We start from the raw sequence: 19,164 nt of genomic DNA, 5'->3' as shown, positions 1-19,164 counted from the left end.
AGCACGGATGGTGAAGGTTGTGCTCAGGGTTCACCGAAATAGTGTAGTATCAGAGAAGAAAGCAAATACCCATTTTTGTGGGTCAAACCTGGATCCACTTTGACCCCGGTAAACCCCCTTAAACACCGAATTTTTTTATGCCGTGAACAAACTTTAGTCACAACACAACAAATATCATTTGTGCCAAGTTTGGTCACAATCCCATCAGCGGTTTCGGAGAAGAAGTAGCAAGTGTTGACAGACGGACGACGCGCCATCGCATAAGCTCCCCTGAACTTCGTTCCAGGTGAGCTAAAAATTAACGTTCGTCGACCTCGTGTTGGAGTTCCGCCATGTTGCTTTGAGATTTCAAAAGGATCAACTGACATTTTGTGCTCCGTGTGACTTGATATATTTTTGAATTGAATTTTTGAAATACCTGTGCTTGAAGGTAAACATTTAGGATTTATGCACAATCAAACCTGCATGTTACAGGAGTTTAAGAACGAATGCTTTCCAGGGTAGGGGTAAAGCCACTTTTCGGCCAACCAGTACAATGCTGTAGTAGTATCGATGTGCTGGGATTGAAAGGTTACATCAATAGTGTATGAGGAGGTTTCTCTTTAAACAATCATGAACTTTATCACTCTTTGTGCAAGACCTTTGGTTAGTTTTCAGTTTTACTATTACTTTCTATTAATGGCTGAACTAAGTCGATTTAATTTTTCATTCTTTACTCCATGGACATGGCAGATGCAAGGATCCACCATTGGTCTCTTTACGCTACTTGTGTTCATCCAACGGTGTAATGGAAAGTGCTGAAGGCAGAACCACTGAACAAGTACGCAAGGAGGGGGGTGGCGGCATGCTGAATATTGACACAAACCTTTCTTATTATCACAACACTGATTTAACTTGTGGGAGGTCTGTAGGATGGAAAATTTGACAATTGATGTACAATATTGACATATGTGCATAACAGTAATTAGTGTAATATTTCAAATCTGGGCCCTGTACAATGCTGTCTTTTATTTGTATTGTTTTCATCACAACATCATCATCATCATTATTATCAACATTATCATCATCATTAGCATCAGCAGCATTACCATCATAATTATTATCATTCTCATAATTATTATTATCATCATCATTATAAGCAACATCATTATCATCATCATGATTACCATTATTATCAATATCATCATTAGTATCATCATTATTATCATTATCATTATTATTATCACGATCATCATTATTATCGTCATCATTATTATCATCAATATTGTCAGAATAGCAGTCATTATAATCATCATTATCCTCATCATTATTATCATCACCCCTATCATCATTATTAGTATCATTAATATCATCACTATCATCGTCGTTATTAGTATCATCATTATTATCATCATTATTGGTATCATCATTATTGTTATCATCATTATTCGTATCATCATTGCTATCATCATTATTATTAGCATCATCATTATCCCCATCACCATCATTATTATCATCATCATTATTATTATTATCAACATCATTATTATCATCATTATTGTCAGAATTGCTGTCATTATTATCATCATTATCCTCATCATCATGATTATCATCACCCCCTATCATCATCATTATTAGTATCATCATTATTATCATTGTCATTATTAGCATCATTCTCATCATTATTTGTATCATCATCACTATCATCGTCGTTATTAGTATCATCATTATTATCATCATCATTAGTATCATTATTATTAGTATCCTCATTATTATTATCATCATTATTATCAGCATCATTATCATCATCCCCATCACCATCATTATCATCATCATCATTATTATTATCATCACTATCATTATCATCATTATTATTATCACAATCATCATTATTATCGTCATCATTATTATCATCAATATTGTCAGAATTGCAGTCATTATGATCATCATTATCCTCATCATCATTATTATCATCACCCCTATCATCATCATTATTAGTATCATTATTATCGTAATCATTATTATCGTCGTTATTAGTATCATCATTATTATCATCATCATTAGTATCATCATTATTAGTATCCTCATTATTATCATCATTACTAGTAGCATCATTATCATCATCCCCATCACCATCATTATCATCATCATCATTATTAGTAGCATCATTATCATCATCACCATCATTATCATCATCATCATCATCATCATTATCATCATTATTAGTAGCATCATTATCATCATCACCATCATTATCATCATCATCATCATTATTATCATCATTATTATCATCATTATTAGTAGCATCATTATCATCATCCCCATCATTATAAGCATCATCATTATTATTATTATCATCATCATCATCATCATCATCATCATTATCATTATTATCATCACTATCATTATCATCAGTATTATCATCATCAATATCATCATTATTGTCATCATCATTATTATTATCATAATCATTATCACTCTCATTAATCATCATCAGTCCGTTTTCAATCCACCACATGACTCACGTTGTGCCGATGGGTCTACTCGCAAGGCTTGCCAAGTGGGTGTTGATGGGAGTTTTGGAGGGAATTTGTAATTTGTTCAGAGTGCCGGTGATAACTCACCTACTCTTGAGACAAGACACTGTGGGATCGTGAGCGTCCAGCAACGCCCAGTGCCGGCAGACAGGTCCTCTGGCTTAACGTCTATCCAATGGATAGAACACAGATTGATGCCTCAACCTTTATTGGAAATACCAGGGTGACAGTTTGTAAATGGGTCGAGATTCGAACCCAGGCTTCACAGCTCACAGTTTGTCACAATATCTCGACGCTGTCATGACAGCCCTGTATAGATCAAAATATATCCTGTTCGTCTTCCCATCTGAATCCTTGGTCCATGATTTGGAAGCCCATGGTTCAAATTCAGTGGAGCACAAAATGACATGAACAAGGAACAAAACAGACAGATTTATTTGTCCACTTTGCCATCTCACCCTCAGACCAATTCAGGATATCTTGTATCTCAAAATACCCAAAAGAAACGAAGAATTAAAACACATTGCTTTCTCAGAACAAAAAGAGCAATGAAGACCGGACTTGTGTACAAGAAGGCCCATTGAGAGAACTACAGAATTATCCACTACACTACAACAACAGTTTGTGCTGTTGGTGTTCCCATCTGAAACCCTGATGGTTCATAATGTAGGGAGCCCAGATCAAATCCCATGAGACCATATGGTTTTGTCCATTGTACTACTAATTTCCGTTGACTTCATGTAAAGGTGCATTGATGTCCACCAATGTCTTTATCCTGCAGATAATTTATGCGCAATATCCACTACAAGCCTTAAAGAAAAAGAAAAATCCACTTTTGACATCGAATGATGATCTGCCGGTGTCCTTATAATATATTTTACATTTTCCAAAATGACTTCATCAGGTGATGAAAGCTTCTGTTTGCTGCAACAACAGACTGTAACTACAATAACCTCTTTCTTATCCCAACCAACCCTTGGCTCGTAATGTGAGGAACCGAGGTTCAAATTCATCTGCTGATGTCTGTGTAATTTACGGAGAGGTCTATTAATGACGTGGTGTCTACTATCGGTGTCTATTAATGACGTGGTGTCTACTATCGGTGTCTACTAATGACGTGGTTCTGCATACGATTTATAGACGAGTTACAGACTCCACTATGACCCTTAGATTAATGTAAAAAAGGAACCTATTTATTTATTTAATTGTCTTCTTTTTATTTATTTACTTTTTTTAAATTATCATCACTAGAAATTTCGTCTGAATCCGTCAATAACTTAAGATATCCTTATTGCAGTCAGACAAACAGACTGGTGAAAACAACCTCCATCCACCTTAGGTGGCGGAGGTAAAACTTTTTTTTTTAAACTGTCATATCTGGAACCGTGTCTTGACCAAATCGTATCAATTCGTCCTTGGCAGACACCCAACCTGTCCACTAAGTTTCGTCCGAATTCGTCCATAACATTTTGAGATGTGCTCTATAGATTGCCCTCCATAAGTATTGGAGCAGTGAAGTCAAATTTGTCATTGTTGCTATATACTCAAGAAAGTTGGATTTGAGATTAAAATATGAATATGAGACAAGAGTAGAGAAGGTCATCTTTTATTTCTTGGTATTTCTATGCATATATGTTTTACCATTGTAGAACAATAACTATTTTATGTTCAGTTCCCCCCATTTTACGTAAGAATAAGTATTGAAGCAAATGACTGGCAGGTGTTTCTTGTTGCTCAGGTGTTTCTTGTTGCATTGATTGTTCACACATAAAAGAGCTATGAATGTCTAGGTTTGGTTTTAGTATTTTGCTTTTGCCTTCGGAGTCTGCATTGGGAGTCAGAAGTCATAAACCACCATTAAGACCAGATAACTGTCTATGAAAGAAAAGCAAGCGATTTGGAAGCTGAAAGAAGAGAATAATTCAATTAGAACCAGAGCACAAAAATTGGGCATAACAAATACAACAGTTTGGAATATCTTCTTCTTTTTTTTAACAATGGTGTACTTAGCAATACACAACGACTAGGTCAGCCAAGGCCAACAACTGTAGTTGAATATGAATGAATAATCATAAAATCATCAGAGCTGTGAAGAAGAAGCCAAAGACAACTGTCAGTGACATCACCAACAACCTCCAGAATGCATGGGTTAAAGTATCATAATCAGGGGCGCCGCCAGGGATTTTGGGCCCCATGAAATGATATCACAATGGGCCCCTATGAAGCACGCGCGCACATTTTTTTCCCCGACATTTTTGCCAGGAGGTTGAAACAATGCTCATATTTCTGCATACAGTATGGAATTCACTATTTGATGCAAGACTGATACCCACACAAGAAATGTGCTAAAGGCCATCTTTTACAGTCTAAATGTAATTTTAATGGTAAGAATTACAACATACATTAACCTCTTCAATTAAAATAAATTAACATTATCATCTATAGAATGATATAACAAACAACATAATAAAATCAGCAGCAGAGTATACATACAAGTATACATACCAAGTGTGGTGATCCAATATCCATAGCCATGCCATTTAGTTATCACTGGTCCTTGCTCAGCCTTACACACCAAGAGCCCAGCGCCGAGCCTTGTTGCTAGCAAAGCAACAGAACCGTTTGTTTTATTGGTCTATTATTCTATTAAAGATGATAGGTTAATAATTTAATATTGAGAATTTTTACCTAATGTTCTAATAATTTTTAGGGCCCCTGTCAGTGCAGGGCCCTTGGAATCATCCTAACTTCCCCCCCCCCCCCACCCCCTTACAGCGCCCCTGATCATAATCAACCGTTGAAGAAGACTTTGACAGCAGAATTACAAAGGCTACACCACAAGATGCAAACCTCTCATCAGCACCACAAATAGAACTGCCACATTATATTTTGCCAAGAAGTACAGAGGTGAGCCAGTGAGTTCTGGAACAATGTTTTATGAACAAATGAGACCAAGATAAACCTTTACCAAAGCGATGGAAAGGCAAATGTGTGGAGAGAGGAAGGAACTGCACATGATCCAAGGTAGACTACCTCATCTGTGAAGCATAGTGGAGGTAGTGTCATGGTTTGGGCTTGCATGACTGCCTCTGGAACTAGCTCACTCATCTTTATTGATGATGTAACTAATGATGGCAGCAGCAGAATGAATTTGGAAGTGTACAGAACTTTTTGTCTGCTTATGTACAAGAAAATGCCTCCAAACTCATTGTGCAGCACTCCACCATGCAGCAAGATAATGACCCAAAACACACTGCAAACACAACCAAGATGTTCATCAGGGGAAAATGTGGAAGGTTTTAGATCGACTAAGTCAATCTCCTGATTTTAATCCAATGGAGTATGCATTTTACTTCCTGAAGAGGAGACTAAAGTCAGAAAAAAAAAATGAAAATGACTGCAGTAAGTCCTTGGGAAAGCATCTCAAAGGAAGATACGGAGAGTTTGGTGATGTCGATGTTACTCCATACAGTTATTAGGATCTTAGTTACATCACATATCTTAGTTAGATGCAGATCAATTAGTTATACTCGATACAGGATCGATGCAGTTATTGCAGGCAGGGGATATGCAACTAAATACTTACTAATATACTACTTTAACTTACTTTAAGTTAATATGTTCCAATACTTATGATGCTCACATGTTGGTGTTGGGCTAGCGGCTAGGGTGCCAGCTTAGGATCCCAGGATCCTGGGTTTGAATCCCGGTCGATCGCTGAATTAATGCCAGGGGGGTTGACTCAGCCTCGTTCATCCTTCCGAGGTCGGCTAATTGAGTACCAGTTCACTGGTAATTCCCTGCTTGTCGTAAAAGGCGACAAAAAGGGTTGGCGGCAGGAAGGGCATCCGGCCGTAAAACATTGCTTCAAAAAGGGGACCAAAAAAACAAAAAAAAAACAACAACCACGGTCCCCGAAAAAGACCAACCCCTGCTTTGCGGGGAAATGGCCTCTAAAGGTGGTTTTTTATGATGCTCACCCAAAATGGGGGGATTGAACATAAAATTGTTATTGTTCTACAATGGAAAAACATATATGCAAAGAAATACCCAAAAATAAAAGATGGCCTTCTGAAATCTTGCATCATATTCATCTTTTCATCTCAAATCCAAATTTCTTGAATATAGAGCAATAATAAAAAATTTGACTTCACTGCTCCAATACTTATGGAGGGCTCTGTATTGTTTTTGAACCTATCAGTCAATGGTAAAGAATTACTAAAAAATATTTAAAATCGTATCCGGATTCGGATCTTCACTGTCCAATCATCTGTCTCTTTGTAAGTACTGTCATCTTCCCTCAGATAATTACATAGTCTTGAGCATTTTGCCTTGTGAGTACTGTATAGTCACGACCATTGCAAACACAAATATTTTCATCCCATGAGTTATACCTTTATACCTCCTTTCACTTCATCGCATGTCAGGGCTACCTACCAAGTGTGAACTCAAAATGGTGTGGTTATTGAACCCAATCTCCCTGATAAATTACTCTTCCTCTTTCCTCTTCAACTCCCCTTCCCTCACCAATCCAAAAAAAAAACATCACACGTCTACATTTCAAAACGACCTTGGAACAATTTATTAGCTCGTCACAGCAGGAGACGGGCGGGGTTTTGCAATTAATTGTGTGTGTCTGTCTGTCTGGGTCATAACCTTTTTTTTACCATTTGTCATCAAATTTTCAACAAAGCTTTATTTTGATAATATGGAGTAGATAAATTAATAATTTGGTCAAAAGGTCAAAGGTCAGCATGACATAAAAAATCATAAATTTTTATGCAATTGACCTGAAATTTCAATTTACCATTTGAGTTTTGTCATCAAATTTTCAACAAAGCTTTATTTTGATAATATGGAGAACACAAATTAATAATTTGGTCAAACGGTCAAAGGTCAGCATCATATAAAATCATAAATTTTCATCCGATTGACTTGAAATTTTAAGAATTTGCATATTGGGTCACAGCATTGGTTCACCAATCAAAAGCTAGAAGCTGATTTTTTTTTTTAGATCTAAAGGTCAAGGCTGCATAAAATCATCAATTGTCTATTTATATATTTATTTATTTTTAACGATTTCTGTTATTTTGAGCATGTTGAAGAAGAAGCTATATAGAAGAAGAAGAAAAAGCATAATACGACTGGATACAAACGGATGTGGATGGCTTTGCATTTTCAGATGCTTTCTCGTTACCTTCGCAAAAGCGGAAGGTTATGTTTTGATCGCTGTGTATTTATTTGTATGTCTGTGTGTGTGTATGTTAATCGCATAACTCAAAAAGTATTCAACCGAATTGCATGAAATTTGGTGGGATGATTGGTTATTATACGGGACACATTTGATTAGATTTTGGGAAACAGATTTGCTCAAATTCTGACTATTTTTAACTCGATCGTATTTCACTCAAAGTTATGAGCGACTGAAGAAGAAGATGTCCATCCAGGACGTCATCACTATAACGCGATCTCCCGCGATCATTTCAACCTCAAAAAAAATTATAATTGCAGATTTGTCAAGAGATGAGGCATATTAACAAACGAATGAAACAGATTTGCTCAAATTCTGACTATTTTTAACTCGATCGTATTTCACTCAAAGTTATGAGCGACTGAAGAAGAGGATGTCCATCCAAGACGTCATCACTATAACGCGATCTCCCGCAATCATTTCAACCTCAAATGAAATTCAAATTGCAGATTTGTCAATCGGGGAGGCATATTAACAGACGAATGAAACAGATTTGCTCAAATTCTGATTTTTAAAAATCGATCGCATTTCACATAAAGTTTCACATCGCATACACTCCCATGCCAAGTACAGAACAGTAGCTGCGGCGAAGGTATGCGCTCTACCGAGTGCCCGGATTCTAGTTTTAGTTGTTTTCATCAAATTTAGTTTGAATACAAAGCAGTTGCGGACCGGCTTTACATTTTGAGATGCTTTCTAGTTGTTCATGAGATGCCCCATACAATCGCCATCAAAGCCACCGAAGAAGTACCTTTCGGTGATAACTTTGATAGAATATCTATGAATACGGATCTTCATCACTCACCCTGATTTTATTTTGATCTTCTCCTTCTTTTTAGGAAATCAACCTTCGGAAATGAAACAAGATTGGACAAAAGAGGTCCGTATGCCATTTCCATAATGATACTTGTTTTGGAGCTTGGCGATGGTCTCATTTGGATGCATTAGAGTCAAGCAGATCCTTGGCTCAGGGACTGAGACCTGTTTTAATTAAGGGATTGCGCGCCGTGCTCGGCTGTTGGGACCGGCGCCGGAGAGCGCAAAAATAATTCGTGCACAAATCGCCCCCCTCAAATATTTGCTTCCCGGGCGCTTTCAATTATTAATTTCATCTATCCCCTAGTCGCCGTTTTAGCTCGCCAAAATTCACTCCTTTTTTTCATTTTTTTATCCGCGTTTTCATCCCGACACACTGCTCCGCGAGTATCCCTGCCTGTACCCGGGGCGAATTCCCAGGATAAATCAGCGGGGCTGCAGAATTTCATGTATGCATTAACTTCACCAGCACCCTAGAAAACATTGCCCCGACCCCGTCCCCCCCCCCCCCCCTTCTCCATATATACACTACCCTGATTTCTTAACGAAGCAAAATAAATGGGGCTTTAATCTTCCTCCCTTCCTCCCCCCCCCCCCTTTCACCCCCCACTCCTTCCCCACTTAGTCCGATCTGTGTGTAGTTTTTTCTTCCTTCTCTCTCTCTCTCTCTCTCTCCAAGCAATCTCGTTGCTTTCTCATTATTTGCAGGCACGGTGCGGTGCGGCCTTAATTAATGTGGCTTTTGAAGCGTTTAGATGGTGCTTTGGGTGGCAAACAGGCGTGAGAGCAAGAAGGGGACCCGCGGTCGCTCCAAACCTCAGGCGGGAGACCCGATGATGGCTGATTGAACATGGTCGACGTGACCGAAATGATAAACGACAAGTGCAAGTGGTTTCCTATACCCTCGGAGTAATCGATAAATGAAGGCTTCATGCAAATAACGAATGGCACGCAATATTTACTTTGGTGGGCATTGAGTATTTATTTATTTTATTTACTAGCAGAAATACCCGGCGTTGCCAGGCGGGGGAAGGGGGAGGAGGAGGGGATGGGGAGGGGATGGGTGGAAGGGGAAGGGAGGGGGAAGGGGGAATGGGGAGAGGGGGTGATAGGAGGGGAAGGGAGGGGAAGGGGAAGGGGGAGGGAGGAGGTAAGGGGAGGGTGAGGGGATGGGGGGAAAGAGGGTGAGAGGGGGAAGGAGTGGGAGAGGGGGGAGGCAGGAGAGGAAGGGGGTTCATATATATGCTGCTGGGTGAATGTGGCTCACGTTTCTGAGTTCAGTGTGATTCCGAGGAAGAAGAAGAAGCCGTAGTACCAAATTCGTACACTTCCTGAATTGTTTGATTTATTTGTATTCAAATGTCTGGTGATTGTTTTGTATTTATTTATGCGAATGTGTACTTGTATATAACTGTCATTCATTTTAAAAGACTTAGGCACTATCGATCAAATTTTATTTAAAAACTTCAAAAAAACGAACTTTTTTAAATTCATTTTTGTTTGTTTGTTTGGCCTAAAACACTCCCAGACGTTCACTGATGAACCTCTGAAAGTTTGACGAAGATCCGTTCAGCCATCTCTGAGAAAAATGGCGACACAGACAGACAGACAGACACACACAGAGACAGACATCTCTCTTATAATATAATAGATTTCTTGCCGCACACGTGTGCACTACCCACCTGTGCATAACCAGGTATAATGACGTCGACCCTCATCGTGTAGTGAAATGACAAGAAAGTCATTGAAGTTATAACCCACAAAATGTTGTTGTTGTTTTTTTGTTTGTTTGTTTGTTTTTTTTTGTATACAAGATCGAGGCTCGTGAAAGAGCGAACATTAATCACACAGAAAGACAAACCGACACATAAAACATATAACATCGGGAGCGGTAGACAAGATGGGGAGAGAGGGGGAAGGACACAAACACAACATTTGAGAGCAGGGACCGAGAGACATGGAGACATCGAGAGATCTGAGAGAGGGCGAGGGCTTTGGGGGGGGGGGCATGGGAAGGGGGCGGTGGGAGAGGTATAAAACATATGGACACTGCCAGGACTTCCAGGAAAGAAGTTGGAATTTCAAACAAGGTGGATCTGGGGTGAATTAGCGGGGGTAGAAAAGATCAAGGTTTTGGATGGGGGAAGATAAGAGATGGTGGTGAACAGCTGTTTTAAAGACCTGGAGGGAGGAGTGGGATTGAAGGGAGTGAGGGAGTTTGTTCCAGAGGCGGGAGAAAAGAGGAATGAAAGAGTGAAGGTGAGCGGAGAGCCGAGATTTTGGCAGTTTAACCATCAGAGGGTTGCTGGCAGATCTTGTGCGACCTGTAGGAATATTTGGGGGACAGAGCACAGAGAGAGCTGGGGGTGCAAGGCCGGAGAGGAGTCGGTAGAAGACAGAAAGACCACCTACCTGCCTGCGGTGAGTGAGTGAAAGGCCCTCAGAGATAGCTTCATCGCGGGAGATTCCAATAATTCTGAAAGCTTTGGTTTCAACAGCGTGAAGCCGAGCTAGGTGTGAGGCAGGAGCACCGGCCCATAGGGGAGAACAGTATTCCATTGAGCTGCGGATGAAAGCCTTGTATGTGGTGAGGAGCTCAGGTGTGCCGAGGAAGGACTTCGCACGACGGAGGATGCCCAGTCGGCGACTGGCTTTGGAGGCCAGCTTGGAAATGTGGTTTTCCCAAGAAAGATCATGGCAGATCGTGAGACCCAAAATCTTGAGCGACAGAACTTTTATAATCTTTTATTGTGAATGACTCCCTCCTCTTCTCCTCCATGAATGAATATGTATTTTTATTTAATATATATGAATAAATGGTGCAATTATTGACAACCTCCTCTACTCACCTTTTCTACTCGATCCACTCTCCATTTTTCCATTCACCTTCTTTCCATTTTTAGGTCCGCCAGTGGATGGAGGACAAGTTTTCACCCCTGTCTGTTTGTGAACAGGATACGTTAAAAAGTTGTGGACCAATTCGGACGAAACATGGTGTACTGCAGCTTAGATGTGTGACAAGGAAGAATTGATTACATTTTGGTGAAAATCTGAATCCGGATCCAGATCAGAGAATTTTTACGTGATTCTTCACCATTAAGTGTTAGGGCTAAACCGTTATACAGCACGATATCTCAAAAGTTATGGACGGATTTGGACAAAACTTGGTGGAGATGTTGTGTGTGTGAGACAAGGATGAAATGATTCGATTTTGGTGAAGATCCGGATTCGGCTACTAGAATCTTTAAGTGAATCTTCACCATTGAGAGATAGGGCCAAAAACGATACATAGGATATCTCAAAAAGTTGAGGACGGATTTGGACGAAACTTGTTGGACAGGTTGTGTGTGTGACATGGAAGAATCGATTCAATCTTGGTGAAGATCCGGATCCAGCAAGCAGAATTTTAAAAGTGATTCTTCACCATTGAGTGATATGTCCAAAAATGATATATAGCAGGATATTTCAAAAAATTGTGGACGGATTTGGACGAAAGTTGGTGGACCGGTTGTGTGTGAGACAAGGACGATTCAATTCGATTTTGGTGAAGATCTGAATATGGATTCGGCTGCAAGAATTATTTAATTTTCTAGTGATTCTTCACCATTGACAGATCGGGTGAAAAGCGATATATAACATGATATGTAAAAGAGTTATGGACGAGTTATGAATAAACTTGGTGGATGAGTTGGGTAGGTGACAAGAACAAGCCGATTAGATTTTGGTTCAGGTCCGAATCCAGATCCGACCTATCAGTGGGATACAAAATGTAAACTGTTCACCAGGTGGAGGTATGTGCTCTACTTAGTGCTGTTCTAGTTCATTTTTTTTCTTTTTCTTTTGTCTCCTCTTCTTGCCATCTACTACCACCTCGCCTTTCCCCTCTAATGCCCTCTACCCTCAAATATTTATTTACATCACAATTCCTCTTTTTACCTCCTATGAAAGTTTCAGATGGAGATGTACAAGGGAATTAAGGCACAAGTGGTCATTTGGCCCATCGTATCTCTACCACACATATCCACATCCCACCTGCAGCATTTGTGCAGATAGAGCACACGACCTACTACCTACCATGCGGGCAATTTGCCCAAGGTACCAGCACTAAACTAAACGGTTTGCTTTTTCTCAGGATAAAGTGGAATCTTTGAACGTTCACAACATAATTTCCCACCAGACGGTCGGCTTTACGTCATAATCTGATGGATAGCATACTTCAACAATCAACACCTCCTGCTGGCACCATACCACTATACCAGAACCTCATACAATGGGTCCAGCATGGTAGCCCTCAACCAAACCTCATCGTCATCGCATTACATTAGCCATAAAGTTTCATATCCATGGAACATCCACCTGTATATGCATCAAACCTCCACCTACAGATGCTCCAAACACCTGCAGTAAGAGGGAAGCTTACATACAGGTTGGGCTTCGCTCCAGCTCTTTGTTTTTTTGGTAGGGGAAGATTTGGCAGGGGAAGAGTCACACTTATTAAGTTGGCAGCATCACAACCATGAACCTTTCAGTTCATGAGTTTGAATCACAGTTTGTAATTTCGTCTAACGTGCCTTTTGTATCTAGTTTCCAACACCTTAAGGCAACTATAACCGCTCTTGGTGTTACATTGAGGCAGTTGGATTTTCATATTAAAATGACTTTCATCGTGATGTAAAAGTCCAACCCTGTTGATGTAGACAATAGAGAATCTGCTCGAAGTCTGAGAGGTCGGCGGTTTGAACCCCGAGCGAATCATACCAAAGACTTTTAAAATGGCACCTGCTTCACGCTCTGCATTTAAAAAGGATATAAAACAAACAACAATAGGTTGGCAACCATAGCACGAGCCTTGATGGGCACAATGGCTTCCTCGTGCGTTGAAGTTCCTTGTGAGGGAACCTGTATTATTATTATTATTATTATTATTATTATTATTATTATTACCATCGCCACTGAAGGTGGACTGAGGTTATCTTTTCACCCCTGTTTACCTACGTCACAAAAGGTGGAATTAGGTTGTTTTCACCACTGTCTATCTGTCTGTGAGCACGATATCTCAAAAAGTTAAGGACGGATTCGGATGAAACGTCGTGGACTGGTTGGGTGTGTGACAAGGAAGAATGGAATCGATTTTGGTGAAGATTCAGACACGAGAGTTTTCTTAATCTTTACCTGTGCTACCGAAGGTGTACGGAAGTTAGGATTTTCACCCCTATCTTTTTGCCTGTTTGGCAGTGAACAGGATATCTCAAAAAGGTGTGCACAGATTCGGACGATATTTGGTGGAGGTTGGGCGTGTGACAAGAACGAATTGATACGGTTTTGGTGAAGATATTGATTCGGATCCGGATACAAGAATTTTTTAAAGTGATTCTCCACCAGCTTTTCATCTCCACCAAGTCCGTCTCCACCGACACCCACTCTATCCTGACAAACTGCATCACTGAAATAAAATCCTGGCTTCAAATCAACTTCCTCAAACTTAACTGTGATAAATCTGAAATAATCATCATTGGCCCAAAAACGCTCACAAAATCCACCCATAACTTTGCCCTCAACATCGACGGTTTCCCAGTATCCACCTCCCCTCACATCCGGAATCTTGGCGTCATCTTTGACCAAACCCTCTCCTTCGACAAATACACTAAACACATCACAAAGACAGCCTTCTTTCACCTGAAAAACATCGCCCGTCTCCGTCCATCCCTCTCCTCCACGGCTGCAGAAACCCTCATCCACGCCTTCATCACCTCCCGTCTGGACTACTGCAACAGCCTCCTCTTTGGTTCACCCTCAATAATCATCAATAAACTCCAATACATTCAGAACTCCGCTGCCCGTCTACTCACCCATTCCCGGACCCGTGACCACATCACCCCCGTCCTTTACAAGCTTCACTGGCTCCCCATCCCCCAGAGAATCCAGTACAAAATCCTCCTCTTGACATACAAAGCCCTCCATAACCTGGCCCCATCCTACCTGGCTGACCTCCTCTCCAGACACACTCCCACCCGCAACCTCCGCTCTGCTGGTACCAACCTCCTGACCCCCCCCCCCCCATCCGGACCAAATTCAGATCCTGGGGGGACAGGGCCTTCTCCATCGCTGCTCCCACCCTCTGGAACTCACTACCTCACACCATCAGAGACTCCTCCTCACTCACCACATTCAAAACATCACTAAAGACCCACCTGTTCAACACTGCATTCAACATTCAACCCACAGCATTTAACCCCTGACTATCTCTTCTCCTTCTCCCTCCTTTTGCTTTAAATATTTCCCTATTGATTCTTGTCTTTTTGCAATTGTTGTTTTCATGTTTTGTTATGTATTATGTTTTCCACTCTGTCAAAGCGCCTTTGGGCTTCTTGAAAAGCGCTATACAAAATAAATGAATTATTATTATTATTATTATTATTCTTCACCATTGGGAGATTGGGCGAAAACCGATATATAGCAGGATATCTCAAAAAATTGTGGACGGATTTGGGCAAAACTTGGTGGACAGGTTGAGTGTCTGACAAGGACGATTTGATTCAACTTTGATGAAGATCTGAATATGGATTCGGATATGAGAATTATTTAATTTCTCAAGTGATTCTTCACCATTGAGTGATGGGGCTAAAACCGATACATAGCAGGATATCTCAAAAAGTTATGGACGGATTCGGAAGAGACTTGGTGGGCAGGTTGGGTGTGTGACAAGGACGAAATGTTTCGATTTTGGTGATGATCTGAATACAGATACGATAACTTTGTAATTTTTATAGGTTATTCTTCACCACTGAGTAATAGAGACAAAACGATATATAGCATGATATTTCAAAAATATGTGAACGGATTATAAGAAAAACTTGGTGGAACAGTTGGGTAGTAGGTGACAAGCCGTTTTGTAAACTGTGCTATCGAAGTAAATTTGTTTTTTTTGTAAATTTGTAATTTTTTTGTAAATATGTACATTTTTTGTAAATTTGTTTGTAAATTTGTTTGTAAATTTGTTTGTAAATTTGTTTGTAAATTTGTAAATTTGTTTGTAAATTTGTAAATTTGCACAATAACAAGCCGATTCGATTGTAGCTAAGATCCGAATCCAGATCCGGCAAAACGTAAACTTCTGAGCCATATAATATTTACTCAGGTTGTTTAACAGGAAGTATTTTAAAAGAATAACGTTTCGTTTACTCGATCTTATTTTCCCCCAAATAAAGAAGCTTCTTTGAATGATAAAAATTCCTGATCAAGCCAGATTTGTTAGTCCTTAATATCAATATTTACAATGACCTGGGAAACCAAATCATCATATATTAATGAAAAATAAGAACACCTTTAACTTTTCGTTTACACCTAGGTTTAGCTAACGAATGGTGGTTTAATAAGGATCAAAATTTAAATTTAATAGATCAAAATTTAAGGTCAAAATTTAAGTAAATAAGGATCAAAAAATAAGATCAAAATTTAATAAGGTTTAATAAGATCTGCAATCATAGACGTACGAGGTGTCCTATGTACGAAGTACGAGGTGTCGTGCGTCAGTACGCTTCTCTGAAGTGTCACGTGGTAATAAGCACGTCGCGACTCGAGCCACGTACGTGTCCAAATTCATTTGCTCTCGTCGTTTTCTGTGCCAGTGATAACAGGTAATGAGTGAGGTTGCTTGGCTTGTACAAATCATGTACCATACTCACAAAAGATGAAGTTAAGAAACAACTTTAAAAATGTGGAATAAATAAAGTTCAGAAATTTCATTGATGTGAATGCAAAACATAGATATTGAGGAAAGAAATGCAATCAACAAATTGGAAGGTCAACTCATAATTGTGACAATTATTGTCACGTGATCAACTGAGCAATCCTGGGAATTGATGTACAAATCACTTCTCAGATGCAATCTAAGTAGGTGTCTGCATACGAGGACGCATGTCGATACCCTCCATGGATTGGCCACCCATGGGGTCTTAGTCTTTGAAAGAATGGCCAGAGGAGTCATTTAACCTCGCTCACGCCATCGGGATGGTTCAAGGGGGTCACTCAGACCGCCATTGCTTCCAGGTACAATGTGTTTACCAGCAGTATAATGTTGAGGGCGTTGCCAAAGAATCATCAGAATGAAAAGTTCATGGAGTGGTGTCGTTTAGGTCTTTCAAAGGTGACAACACGTCATGAGGATCATCCTCACCCTTGTTGTAAGGAACTGCAATTCAGCAACACCTCTGCAGAATGACCTGCAATCATCCTCACCCTTGCTGTAAGGAACTGCAACTCAGCAATACATCTCCAGAATCACCTGCAATCATCCTCACCCTTGCTGTAAGGAACTGCAACTCAGCAACATCTCTGCAGAATGACCTGCAATCATCCCCACCCTTGCTGTAAGGAACTGCAACTCAGCAATACATCTACAGAATCACCTGCAATCATCCTCACCCTTGCTGTAAGGAACTGCAACTCAGCAACACCTCTACAGAATCACCTGCAATCATCCTCACCCTTGCTGTAAGGAACTGCAACTCAGCAACACCTCTACAGAATGATCTGCAATCATCCTCACCCTTGCTGTAAGGAACTGCAACTCAGCAACACCTCTACAGAATGATCTGCAATTATCTTCACCCTTGCTGTAAGGAAAAGAAATTCAGTAACACCTCTAATTCAGTAACAATTAACTTCGATTTGTTCATTACCTCCGTCAATGAAGGTGGATGGAGTTTGTTTTCACCTCTGTCTGTCTGTTTGTTATGTCGGTCTGTCTCGTTACTTGCCGGAAAAATTTTCCGGCAAGTATGTTGATCTGTTCGTTTGTTTGTCTGTCTGTTTGTCTGTCTGTTTGTCTGTCTGTCTGTTTGCAGCACTGCGTCTACACCGTTGCACGGAGAATCGCCAAACTTTGCACACATATTGGTCTTGCCCTGGAATAGACTGTGCCCAATTGATGACGTCATCGGTGACGTGGTTCGGCCGCCATCTTGGAAAAACCGAAAAACGTTGCACCTCTATATCTCCGAAAGTACTGAACAGAAAAAATTGAGACATGGCTCATTGTAAAGAACTCTCCATGGGGAATAAAATATGTTAATGATGACATCATCAGTCACGTGGTCGGCCGCCATCTTGGAAAAACGGCAAAAATTTGCACCACTATATCGCCAAAAGTGCTGAACAGAAAAAATTGAGACATGGCTCATTGTAAAGAACTCCCCATGCGGAATAAAATATGTTAATGATGATGTCATATGTCACGTGGTCGGCCGCCATCTTAGAAAAACGGCAAAACTTTGCACCGCTATATCTCCAAAAGTGCTGAACAGAAAAAATTGAGACATGGCTCATTGTAAAGAACTCTCTATGGGGAATAAAATATGTTAATGATGACGTCATATGTCACGTGGTCGGCCGCCATCTTGGAAAAACGGCAAAACTTTGTACCACTATATCTCCAAAAATGCTGAACAGAAAAAATTGAGACATGGCTCATTGTAAAGAACTCTCCATGGGGAATAAAATTTGTTAATGATGACGTCATCAGTCACGTGGTTGGCCGCCATCTTGGAAAAACGGCAAAACTTTGCACCACGAAATCTCCAAAAGTGCTGAACAGAAAAAATTGAGACATGGCTCATTGTAAAGAACTCTCCATGGGGAATAAAATATGTTAATAATGACGTCATATGTCACGTGGTTCGGCCGCCATCTTGGAAAAACGGCAAAAACTTTGCACCACTATATCTCCAAAAGTGCAGAATGGAAAAAATTGAGACATGGCTCATTGTAAAGAACACTCCATGGGGAATAAAATATGTAAATGATGACGTCATCGGTCACGTGGTTCGGTCGCCATCTTGGAAAAACGGCAAAACGTTGCGCCACTATATCTCCAAAAGTGCTGAACAGAAAAAATTGAGACATGGCTCATTGTAAAGAACTCTCCATGGGGAATAAAATATGTTAATGATGACGTCATATGTCACGTGGTCGGCCGCCATCTTGGAAAAACGGCAAAAATTTGCACCACTATATCTCCAAAAGTGCTGAACAGAAAAAATTGAGACATGGCTCATTGCAAAGAACTCTCCATGGGGAATAAAATATGTTAATGATGACGTCATCAGTCACGTGGTCGGCCGCCATCTTGGAAAAACCGAAAAACTTAGCACCTCCATATCTCCGAAAGTGCTGAATAGAAAAAATTGAGACATGGCTCATTGTAAAGAACTCTCCATGGGGAATAAAATATGTTAATGATGATGTCATCGGTCACGTGGTTCGGCCGCCATCTTGGAAAAACCGAAAAACTCTGCACCTCCACATCTCCAAAAGTCCTGAATAGAAAAAATTGAGGCATGGCTCATTGTAAAGAACTCTCCATGGGGAATAAAATATGTTAATGATGACGTCATCGGTCACGTGGTTCGGCCGCCATATTTGTCCTAAATGGCCGATAAAAAAGTACATTCCGGCAAGTCCTCGGTCTCTGACCGATTTTTCATTACTTGCCGGAAAAGATTCCGGCAAGTATGTTGATCTGTTCGTTTGTTACTTGCCGGAAAAATTTTCCGGCAAGTATGTTGATCTGTTCGTTTGTTA

At 40.2% G+C, this 19,164-nt stretch overlaps 1 long non-coding RNA gene across 1 annotated transcript; it reads left to right on the top strand.

The window, feature by feature from the left end:
* The first annotated feature begins 374 nt into the window (after positions 1-374).
* Positions 375-8,862, top strand: LOC137424021 (uncharacterized). Its single transcript, XR_010983875.1, has 4 exons — positions 375-430; positions 733-820; positions 5,292-5,423; positions 8,607-8,862. It is a non-coding gene; the product is annotated as an uncharacterized LOC137424021 (long non-coding RNA).
* Positions 8,863-19,164: the final 10,302 nt, after the last annotated feature.

The sequence above is a fragment of the Myxine glutinosa genome, chromosome 3, assembly GCF_964187855.1.
Source record: "Myxine glutinosa chromosome 3, kmMyxGlut1.1, whole genome shotgun sequence".
Lineage (NCBI taxonomy): Eukaryota > Metazoa > Chordata > Myxini > Myxiniformes > Myxinidae > Myxine > Myxine glutinosa.
Note: the sequence above shows the minus strand (reverse complement) of the source record. Positions and strands in the feature narration are given on the sequence as shown.